General features: G+C 34.6%; 1 long non-coding RNA gene across 2 annotated transcripts; it reads left to right on the plus strand.

Moving 5' to 3' along the window:
- Window positions 1-4,702: 4,702 nt before the first annotated feature.
- Window positions 4,703-6,730, plus strand: LOC149269629 (uncharacterized). 2 transcript variants are annotated; one of them, XR_016269288.1, is made up of 3 exons: window positions 4,703-5,396; window positions 5,483-6,012; window positions 6,074-6,730. It is a non-coding gene; the product is annotated as an uncharacterized LOC149269629 (long non-coding RNA). The 2 variants fall into 2 exon arrangements; XR_016269287.1 differs by having other exon boundaries at window positions 6,137-6,730.
- The last annotated feature ends 4,691 nt before the right edge of the window (window positions 6,731-11,421 follow it).

The raw sequence follows: 11,421 nt of genomic DNA on the forward strand, positions 1-11,421 counted from the left end.
ACGAAGTAATAAAGTCAGAATCGCTTTAAGGATCGTAATTGTAAAAGCTCCTGCTAAAGTAGCTTTTAGACTGCAGTACATCGGATCGAAATTGTAAAAGCTCCTGTTAAAGTAGCTTTTAGATTGCAGTACATCGGATCGAAATTGTAAAAGCTCCTGTTAAAGTAGCTTTTCGATTGCAGTACAGTTAACAAACCATAACTTAACATGCAAAAGTATCTGATGCAGCAAGTATTAACAGTAAGTCAAATTTATATAGAAGTTGTCTGCATCAACTCAACTCTAACATAAGGAATAATTTAATTTGATACGAGAGCGAAATTCATTACAGAGATTTCCAGTTAAACTGACTGTTAGCTCTAACAAGAAAAAAAAACTAGAACAGATAATATCTGTAACACAGTTTATAGAATTTTTGCACTTGATTTAGATCAAATCTAGAAAAGCAGCTGAAAAACTTGCCTGAAAATTGCTGCAACAAAATATATTTAAAACTCATGTTAAACTGGCTGTTAAATTAAAGTGTAGCCCACAAGCAATATGCTGAAAATTTATAATGCAAAGGGTCTTCAAGCCACAAACGAAAACTTCCTTTTGTCTTATATTTTGCGAGCAATGCAGGTGAGATTATTACATTAAAAAAGAAAAGAGAGAGGGAGAGTATCCGCCTCTGTCTCTGTCTGTCTCTCACATACTCATCTGTGTCTGTCTCCATGTCTGTTTTCTGTGTTTTCGTTTGCTTCACTTCCTTTGATGCTTTTGGCGTGCTTTGACTTAAGCCAACTGTCTACCCGTTCTTCAATTTCTTTTCGTTTTTATCTCGCCCCATTCGGGCAGAACGCTCCGCGCTCTTCCCAAGCCAAAGGAGAGTTGAAAGTATTTGAAAATTTGTAGTTTCGCAACGCAATTAGAGAAGCGGCAGCCGCTAACCGCTTAAGATTGCTGTGTGCGTGTGTGTGTGTGTGTGTGTGTGTGTCTGTTGGGAACCACACGACAATTTATTTTGTGTATGCGTGTGCACATTTTCGCAAGGGGTGGCACTGGTCGTTGGGCATGGCGCGTGAGGCGTGGCAGAAGTAAGCGCTAATAGCTGGCGTTGCTTTTAATTGGCTCTCATTAAAATTAAACGCAGCCGCCAAATTGAATATGAGAGTGGCTCAGCTGCTGATGGTTAAGTCGCGGCCGGCTGCTGATTCGCAGTTTTCGGCTTTAGTTTCCGCCCAAAAGCGTTTACTAGCTATTTTTTAATTGCACGCCAAAGTTTTCCCGCTAATTTGTTTGGCTGTTTTGCACTCAACGCATGTGTATGTGTGTGTGTGCGTGTGCGTGTGTGTCTTTTTGGTTTGTTGTTTGCTCACACAAAATGAAAATTGAATGCTGTTGCCGACACACATTAGAGTTGATCTCCAGCCCAGCCCAAAGTAGTTGAAAGTTCAAGTTTAACGACTTTTTGGTGGACTTCCTAAGCGCTTAGCACTAACTGTGCTCTGAGAGTTCTGTTTGCGGCAAGACACTGCGGTGATTGAGTCGAAAGTTAGAAGGGTCAAGTGCGGAACTGAGATACCTAATTGAAGAAGAAGATGTGAAAATGATATTAGGAAAGGGAATGTTGTTAAAGATAAAGAATAAATCATATATGTACAATAATACTTATCATTTTTAAATTTATAAATAATTTAAATCGACTATCTGTTTTATTTTACTGAAAATATGGGAGTCTTGTTTAGGTTATTCAAGCTGTCTAATGCTCACTTATTGAATTATATCTGTTATATCTTAGGAGATTAAGGTTTCAAATCAAAATTTTAGTTTTACACAACTTTAATTTTTAAAATATTTGGATACCAATTTCAATTTATATAAATTTTAATCCCAAACATGGACAATATATAAATAAGTTGCAGTTTTGTTCTATATTGGAAAATATTTAATGGGATACAAAATCCCATTTTTAACAGACTGTTCAAGGTGCAGGATGTAGCAGACGCTTCACTTGATGTATATTAAATATTATTTATATATATATTTTTATATTTGATGTATATTAAATATTATTTATATATATATTTTTATATTTAAAGTGTAAAATCACACTCTATTTACGCCATCTGTCCATTAATCTCACTTCATGATTCTTACTGGCAACAGTTTTAATTTAAGTAAGCGAAAAGGCGAGCCAAGCAGACGTCTATAACCAGCGGACATATTCGTTATATCTGGCATAGTCAGGCGCAGAGACGAATTAAAATTGCGCATACGCCGTGGGTCTAGAATAAATAGAGCAATGCAAGAAGCTGTTCGTGGTTTATTTAAATTTTGTCGTAGTAGCTGAATAAGCCAATATGAAAGTCAATTTCTACCGGCAAAAGTGTGTTGTCAATGCCAATCAAAATGTCAATGTGCGAATTACACAGAGAACGAAGACAAAAAAAAAAAAAAAAAAAAAAAAAAAAAAAAAAAAAAAAAAAAAAACAGTCGGAGAGCGAGAGAGAGACTTAAGAGAATCACAAAAAAAAAAACACACAGAGAGCGAATTGCAAGGAAAATGAAAAAATCTAACCAAGCAGCAAATGCGGCAAATAGGATGAAAGCCAATCGAATTTAGCAGTCGGCCAAGCCATATACATAGGTATTAACAAATATGTAGGACCTGACAGAGCGAATGGGGGGAGTGAGAGGAGCGGCTGCGGGTTCGGGTGTTAAAGGTGAGCGAGCGAGAGAACGTATGTTCTGCTTGCCTGGAATTTACAGCTAACGAAGCGTGAAGTTGAAGTCACAAAAGTCAAGAAAACGCACGCCCAAAAGGTCCGACTGAGAGAGGGAGATCGAGAGAAAGCGAGATAGCGCGATAGCGAGAGATGGAGAGAGGCAGAGGTAGTTAGACTGAGAGACTAACAGTCAGACAAGCCTGACAACAAAGCAAGTCGAAGCGATAAAGGAATTCAATCGAAGTCCTTGTCTAGTTGACAGCATGGAGCGTTGCAAATATTTAGAGAAGAAAAAAAAAAAAAAAAAAAAAAAAAAAAAACCAGCTCGGATTTATGATGAAGACTTGATACTCTTTTGGGCAAATATATTGCAACTGATAGAGCTCCAAATTTAAAAATATTCTTTTCCAGCAAAATGAAGTTGGTAAGGTGCTAAAAAGTACACTTGATTAAGTAAATGCCTTAAAATTTGTATAGATTAAAGTATATATAGAGTATATATGGTTTACAGCAGATACGATTTATATGAATTCCAATCATACCCAGCAAGGCTTTTATTTCAAGTAGGGAATCACCCTAGCATCTCATCTTATCAACAAACCTGAAGCACCCTTTCTCTGTAAGTATTAGTGTATGCCAAACAGCAGAAAAACAGGAATGAATCGAGTCTCGGCAACAAGGCCCCAAGGCCCAAACTCTAAGCATAGTCGAAGTGCAAATATTGTCCGGGGCAACGTTTGCTGTTTGATTTTGCAGCCATGAGATTATCATCAGAAAGCCATTAGAATTTTTATTGAATTCCGCACGCACACACACACACACATACGCACACACACACGCAGCGAAAGAGAACACTTCCTACACAATAACAACAGCTGGCATTAACTAAGCCGCATTGAATTATATGCCCTTAGGCTGTGGGAATAAATCGAGAGAGCCGACAACACTTTCACGCGCATTTTCGTTAATCATTGGGGATTAGTTCTAATCAAGTTGCCATTTGCTGTTGTTGCAATCGTGTTATTGGATTTGTATTGAGCTCGTGTGGAATTTCAATTAATGGTATACCAAAGCCCTCCGACAGACACATCCTCTCTCTGCCTCTCTCGGTCTCTGTGGCTCGCTTGCTCTTCTTTTGCCTCTCTCTATTAGCCAGTTAATCTTTTATAATTAAACTGATTTAGCTGCACTGTTGCGCCTTTTGTGTTTGCGTTTTGCCTTTACCTTTGCTTAGCTCATTGACTTGTTAGCATAATTATCCATTAATATCATATATTCTCATTCTGCGGCAAACTAATTCAAATATATGACCGCAATGAACAGGACATTCATTGGACACACTATATATTCACTGCGCTCCACACAGTTGCCTAATTGAAATTTAGTTTAGCTCCACGGCCATTGTCCTAAAGGTCAAGAGTTTGCTGCGCTCCCTGCGTGCTGCTGCCCACCCTCAACAATCATTGGAATTGTAATAGAGCCAATTATTGCCCACGCAGGTGCTTGCAATCAAATTAATTAGACAGCCCTGGCCAGTGTCCTGCTCCTCCAAGTCTCGATTCTGTTAATATTGGCAGACCAGGCAAACGTGATGCTGTTTCTGATAATTACATTCTGGCAGCCTATGATATTTCACTGTTGACTTATTCCATCACGATTGCCATTTTAATTATGAGTCAATTGCAAACATCAAGCGAAATCAATCATCATCAAGCACTCAGTGCATAGGAAATTTTTGCCCGGGAGCAAACACAGATTGCTATGAACCGAAGAGCTGTAATAAAAGAGCGCTAAAAAAAAAGTCAATAGCCGGAATACCTGTGCACATATTAAACAGACTCATTTCAAATTGAATTTTACGTTTGATGCGCTTTCAGTCACTATTTGCACTAATGGCAATTTATTGCAAAGCGACAAAAGGAGAAACAATCGACTGGGAATATTTTTGATTTGCTTTGCTTTGGATGTCGTAAAGAAAAATTAATTAAAATATATCTATATATATAAAAGAAAGTTGTGTAAAAGTGAAGACTGCTTATAACTTGATTTGGGCTGAACCAATTTTCATGGTTTTTGATTTGTTGGATTTGTCTCCGCAACGAGTTTAGTATAGGGTCTTAAAAATACTGAAAAAATTTGCCGAATACTTGAAAAACGCGGTTTTTTTCCCCAAATGTTCAAATTTTTTTTATACCCAGTAGGCTTGGTAACAGTGACAGTTTTGACAATAGTGTAGAAGTAAATAAACAAATGTAGTCAGTCAGTCTACGGTCTCCTGACCTCGAGCAGACCTGACTATTCAAAAAAAAAAAAAAAAAAAAAAAAAAAAAAAAAAAAAAAAAAATTTTCAAATCAAAAGGAAAAATATTTCAAATCAAAAATCTGCAAAAAATCAAAAGATTAAAACCTGACTGTTCAAAAAATAAATAAAAAATTAAAAATTCGAAATTAAAAAAAAAAAAGGTAATTATTAAAAAGTGTATTTTTGGCTTTTTATATTTTCGGACTTTTAAACTTTATAAATATTTCAAATCAAAAATCTGCAAAAATTAAAAAAAAAATCAAAAGATTAAAACCTAACAATCAAAAATAAATAAAAAATTCAAAATTCGAAATTAAAAAAAAAAGTTAATTATTAAAAATTGTATTTTTGGACTTTTACAAAAGCTAAATATCTCGAAAGTTCAGGTATTTGTTTGTCTCAAACATAAATTTGTGTAAATTATTTATATTTATATTTCTCGATTGTTTTATATGGTTTTGTGCGAGGGCAGTATTACTATTAATAAAAATGCCGCGTCCTAGAAGATCTAATCTTTCCCGGCGGACCCATAATGCAATTAGGCAACGGAATAGCGCGAGTCAATTATCTGACGAAGAGCGAGAAATCGCCCGAGAAAGGCTCCGCGTTAGTACCCAGGGAAGAAGGGCCTTAATTCGTGCTTCTCAAAGAGAGGCAGCCCGTGAAATGGCAATAAGAAATGGTTCAAGGATTGATTTGAATCGAGCAGCGTTTCGATATGATTGCACCATTGATTACAGCTTGAATCGTTTAGTTTGCATTGGTCCAATGGACGTTGTTTGCTAGCATTGTGGCGCATTGAAGTTTGCTGGTGAAACGCCCGGTTTGTGCTGCCTTAGTGGTAAAGTGACATTGCCATTAGCGCTCACCATAGCCATTGCGTTCCCTGCTTTATGGCGAAACACTAGAATCACGACATTTTCTAGCGAACACTCAAAAATACAATGCCTGTTTCCAAATGACATAATTTGGGGCGGAAAATATTGGAGACGGATATTTAAGGTAATTTACGTTAAAAATTTTATTTTCTATGACTGCCAAAAAAAAATTTTGAATAATGTAGTTTGTTAGATTTCTGTAAATAGTGTTTGTAAATATAACTATAACTATGGCTTTGAATTTAAAGATTCAAGGCCAGATTTGCCATCGCATTGGATCATTGCAACCTATTGAAGATGCACAGCAAAAATTCTTGCAAATATACTTCATGGGCAATATGGAAGAACAACTTGACCGGCGTCAAGAAATGAACACAGCTATGAAAAGAGCAATTCTCCATGATTTGCATGCTTAGAAATTTAAACCAACCAAAACTGTGCAATGGAACGCGTTTGGTGATAAGAAAACTGATGAGCAATGTGATTCACGCGTTGATACTCAAAGGAAAATTTAAAGATGAGGAAGTTCTTATTCCTAGGGTTCCGATGAGCTCAACAGATATGCCCTTTGAATTTAAACGAATTCAATTCCCGCTTCGTCTTGCCTTCGCCATGACGATCAACAAGTCACAGGGCCAATCTTTGACTATTTGTGGCCTCAATCTAGAAAATGCGTGTTTTTCTCATGGTCAATTGTACGTGGCATGCTCACGTGTTGGCAAACGATCCGCATTATTTGTTCTTGCACCCGACCAAAAAACGAAGAATGTCGTTTACAACAAGGTGCTTGAATGAAAATCCGATTAATAAATTTATCAGTGTATCCCAGCCTGAACAACATAGCTTTCAACAATTTTTTACCTAGAAATAATATAGAGGGCAATGCAACGTTTGCCGGGCCAGCTAGTTATTTATAAATCAAATATATCAGCCATTTTAATATGTGTGATACAAATTAATTACATTTTTTCTTAGAAATTACCAATAATAATCGAGGAGCTGTCAAAAAGGTAAAAAAATTATTATATTATATATTATATTAATTATTATAGCTTGTTACTTCGGAAATACAAATTTAAAATTAAAAAAAAAATTAAATATATAAAAATATATAAGTATATAAATTTATAAATACTTTTTTTTTTATAAATACGAACTAAAAAAATAAATGTTTAATAAAAATATTTATGTAATAATAAAAATATATATGTATATGCTTCATATATTTTATCATAGTTTGTATAATCCATAAAAAAAGTTTGTGGAAATAAATACAAAATATTTATGTATTTAAAAACTAAACTAAAATATAAAAATAGATATGCTATATATATTTATTTATTTAAGTAACAACATTTCAAAAACTTGTTATTGATATCACAGAAAGTTATTGTGTTTGCCTTTTCCATGAATTAAATTTAATGCACTCAATTTTAATCGCATAATCTTTGTTCATGCTTCTTTTGTATGATTATTATTTATATACATACGGCTTACTACAGTTAGAGTGAGAGAGAGATAGATAGAGAGCGAGAGATGGCTGTAATAGAGCTCATGATTTATGGTGTAAATTAAATAAAAGCTGGCAGCTGGCAGCCGGCCTTTGGCAGCTGAGCCTAAACGAGTTGTCAACCATTGCATCAGCTCATGAAATTAATTGCCATTAAAGTGACCAATACATGTATTTGCAATTTATGTTGAAATTGTCCATAATTCCTTTGTCGTTTGTTTAGTTATTTATTTAATTTAGCAGAGCAGAGATTTTAGCCAAGATGCCGCTGAGAAAGAATGCAAATGCAAATTTCAATTATTTATTTCGATAGCAAATGTCAAGTAAATGCACAAACTCAACAAGGAAACAGATTTTCATATGATTTAAGTTATGAATACAAAAACAAAAGAAAGCAAAATAAGAGGCAAAAATAAACAAAGAAAATCAACTGGAAGTTCAACGACTTGACATAGGCGAAAGTCAAGCAACAAACCAAACGCAATAACATGGCCAATTGCAGAAATTTGCTTCAAGAGCTTGCTGAATTGGCAACAAAATGGCTCAAAGAGCATTGCCATTGCCATTGCTTAAAACTTGGCAAAAGAATCAAATTTTGCCCAAAACGAAAAATGAATATATAAATAATAAAACATCACAAAAATAACATGTTACAAGTGGGTGTGGCAACTAGACTGGAGTGATACCCTGGAAAAAAAATACCTGCGTAAAACTGAAACTAAATATAATTCTTATATTTATAATTTAATTTATTTAATATATAAAATTAAATATAGATATTTCTTTTTTATATATAGATATTTCTTTTTTAATAGATTAAATTAAATTAAGAATAACTAAAAATTATATTAAGAAATTTACATATAAAAAATTAACTTAACATATAATTTTTTATTCTTTACGCTATATATACGCAACCGACGTAGCTCTCTGTGTTTTTCTCAGAATGTTGGAAAAAACACTGTTCTGTGTACATTGAGAAACTCTCAATAAATAAGTAAACTATCTGAATATGCTTATATTGCAATTTAATATATATTATGTGTGACCGTTAATAGACTTGCAGACTTTCCTAATAATTGATGAATTTTTATGGGAACGTCTCTACTAATCTACAAAAAACCCTCGCTCCCATCGCCAGATAAACTAACGCTCCAAGACAACCAAATAAATTTGCCAAATTCCCACCACACGGACCCACATCAATTCCAGGGTATTCGAATGCAAGCAACAATATATAAAGATGCCGAAAATTTAATCCACTTGAAGAAAAATTGTGAGCCCTGTGAGCCGTGCGTCTTGTGTGAGTGAGAGTCGAGCCGAGAACTGAGGAGCGTGTGGTGAGGCAGTGAGTGCAGTGCTTAAGATTTGCTTTCACTAGAGACTCGCCTTGCCAGCGCTTTGCAGCATTTTGTGGCAGATGGCGCTAGGGGAGGGCGACGAGAAAATTTATTACCATATCGATATGCGTAATAACTTGGCAATAAAAATAAATCTCGGCAAAATGCTATAAATACAAAAAGAAAAAAAAAGCATCAGCACAAATGCGTTATAAATAATACTGCGATTGCCGTATTACAAATTCATTTCGGAAGCTTCAACTCGAAATAAACAAACAGTCAGACAGACAGACAAAGAGACAGCCAGACATTCAGACAGACAAACAGACAGCGAGTCGGCTCACATCAAAAGCTGGCAAATGCAGATTGGAAATCATCATGGCCCAATGGACAGGCAAATCACAATTGTTAGGGGATCGACGGGCCACGCCCAGCAAAGTGGGCGTAAATTTGGCCGCTAATATGAATATTGTCATGGCATAAAGGGAAATGAGCAAAAATGTGGGCGTAGCAGTTCGCCCGCAACGATACCCCCTCCCCCCTCTTCCATCGCCACACTCCACTGTTTTTTATGCCCATGAAATGAGGCATGCGAGATTTCATAAAAAGCGCAAAGGCGAAAGTGAGCAAATGTATTTCTTGTTGATTGGCTCTCGCTTCCTTTCCAGGATATTGATAGCGGGCATAACCCGCAGTGGAGACGCCGGCCCAGCGCAGGAAGGCAAAACAGAAGGAAAAAAAAAAACAACTTCAATTTCACTCGATGCAGAAAAATTGCTAGCAATACGTAAGTGCCTCATGGTAAATGAAATATATATAAACGCTTCGCTGAGCATTGTATTGCCGTCGACTTGGCTGCTCAATACTCACTGCCCGTTACATAAGATACACACGCACACACACACACACAACACTACTCGATACTTTGCGATACTCGATACTTGGTTGGCATTTGCTGTTTGGTCTTGCTTGACTTGGCCCGGCAAAACATTGTGGCCAATATTTTGCTGTTACTGTTGTTGTTGTTGTGCCGCGGCAATTTGTAAAGTGAGTTCAAAAATAATTTCATTAATTTTACGCATTAGACTAAGCAAATTCTATGACCTTTGACATTGTTGGAAAAGTGCGTTTGTCTTGTCTTTTCATTTCATTTCGGTTTTTATTGTATTTGGCTTCATGGCGCCAATCGGATTATTTCGAAACGCGGTCGCCGCTAAAAAGAACTTTAGTTGAAAGCAATTCCTGAATTCAATATGGCTAAAAGGGAGAGCATTTAATTGGTTGAACAAAACGAGACTTTAAAATGGTTTGCACTGGGCCGTGAAGACTGTGGGGCAGCGAGATCTATGCATAATTATATAATTGGGAATGGTAATTGAAAAAGTGATAGAACATTTTCGTGAAGAAGTCATAAAAACTTTATTCCATGGAGCAGAATTGCGAAGTGAGTCGTTAGAGTCATTTCTATAGAATCTTGTAAGAATCCTGTAAGACTATTTTTTATTTCAGCTCATCGAAAATATTTTTTATTGGTCTGTTGATGATACCCTAAATTAATTAAAACTTAAATTATTATAAAAAATAGAATATGAAATTCTAAAAAATAAAAAATAAATAAATAAACAAATAAAATATTGTTAGACATAAAAAATAAAATAAAATAAATTTTAATTATTTACTATATAATAATATTGTTTAATAATAATATATACATATGTATATGTGTATGTATATACACTATATTATTACTATATAACAAATATGTATTGTAATAATAATAATAAAAATAGTATATACATATATATTTTTAATGGAAAAAAAAAATAAATAAATTAAATAAAAATTAAGTGAAATATACAAAATTGTATAATTAAGAACTACAAATAAATTATAAAAATCAAATTATAAGAAATATACAAACAGTAAATTAAATAAATTAAACAAAATATATAACTGAAAAATAGAAGAAAAACAAACAAATATATATATATATATATATATATATATATATATATATATATATAAAGTAAATTAAATTCCGATAGTTTTAATTTTTTTAATATTTTATCAATATTTTATTAATTTTATTCTACAATTTACATCCAATAAATAAACTCAATTCTCGATCGTATTGTGCCTACTCAACACATCATTCCTCTGTTCTCCCACGCATATTTGAAATATATACAATACAGTCTGTTATCAATCCATATATTAAGTTTCCCAACAACACTAATCGAAAAGAAATCTCGACTTATCGCTCGTAAATATCGAATAAATTGCATTGGAAAAGCGATGTCAAGAATAATTTGAAGCAGCCAATGCAGCTTTTATATTTCACTTTGTAGCTTTTCTCTAGCCTGCATATGCTGCATTCACACACATGCACATACACACACACGCATACGCATACATTTAAATTCACACTCGTTGACATCAGCCTGAGGTCCACGTCAGTCAAGGGCTTCTGCTGCTTGTCCTGGGGCTTATCAAAATTTACAGCTGTCGTCTGTTTTCTGTTGGCATCTCTCACGTATTTTGTTTATTTGTTTGCTTTTGCATCTGTTATAATATTTCCACTTGAAATTAATTTCTCAAGAGCTCAAGTGCACATGTGACGAGCCAACGCACACACTCACACAAACACACACGCACACTGAGAGAGCCTTACCATAGAAAGGCA

The sequence above is a fragment of the Drosophila arizonae genome, chromosome 3 (genome assembly GCF_054131065.1).
Source record: "Drosophila arizonae isolate 15081-1271.41 chromosome 3, UAZ_ARI_1.0, whole genome shotgun sequence".
Lineage (NCBI taxonomy): Eukaryota > Metazoa > Arthropoda > Insecta > Diptera > Drosophilidae > Drosophila > Drosophila arizonae.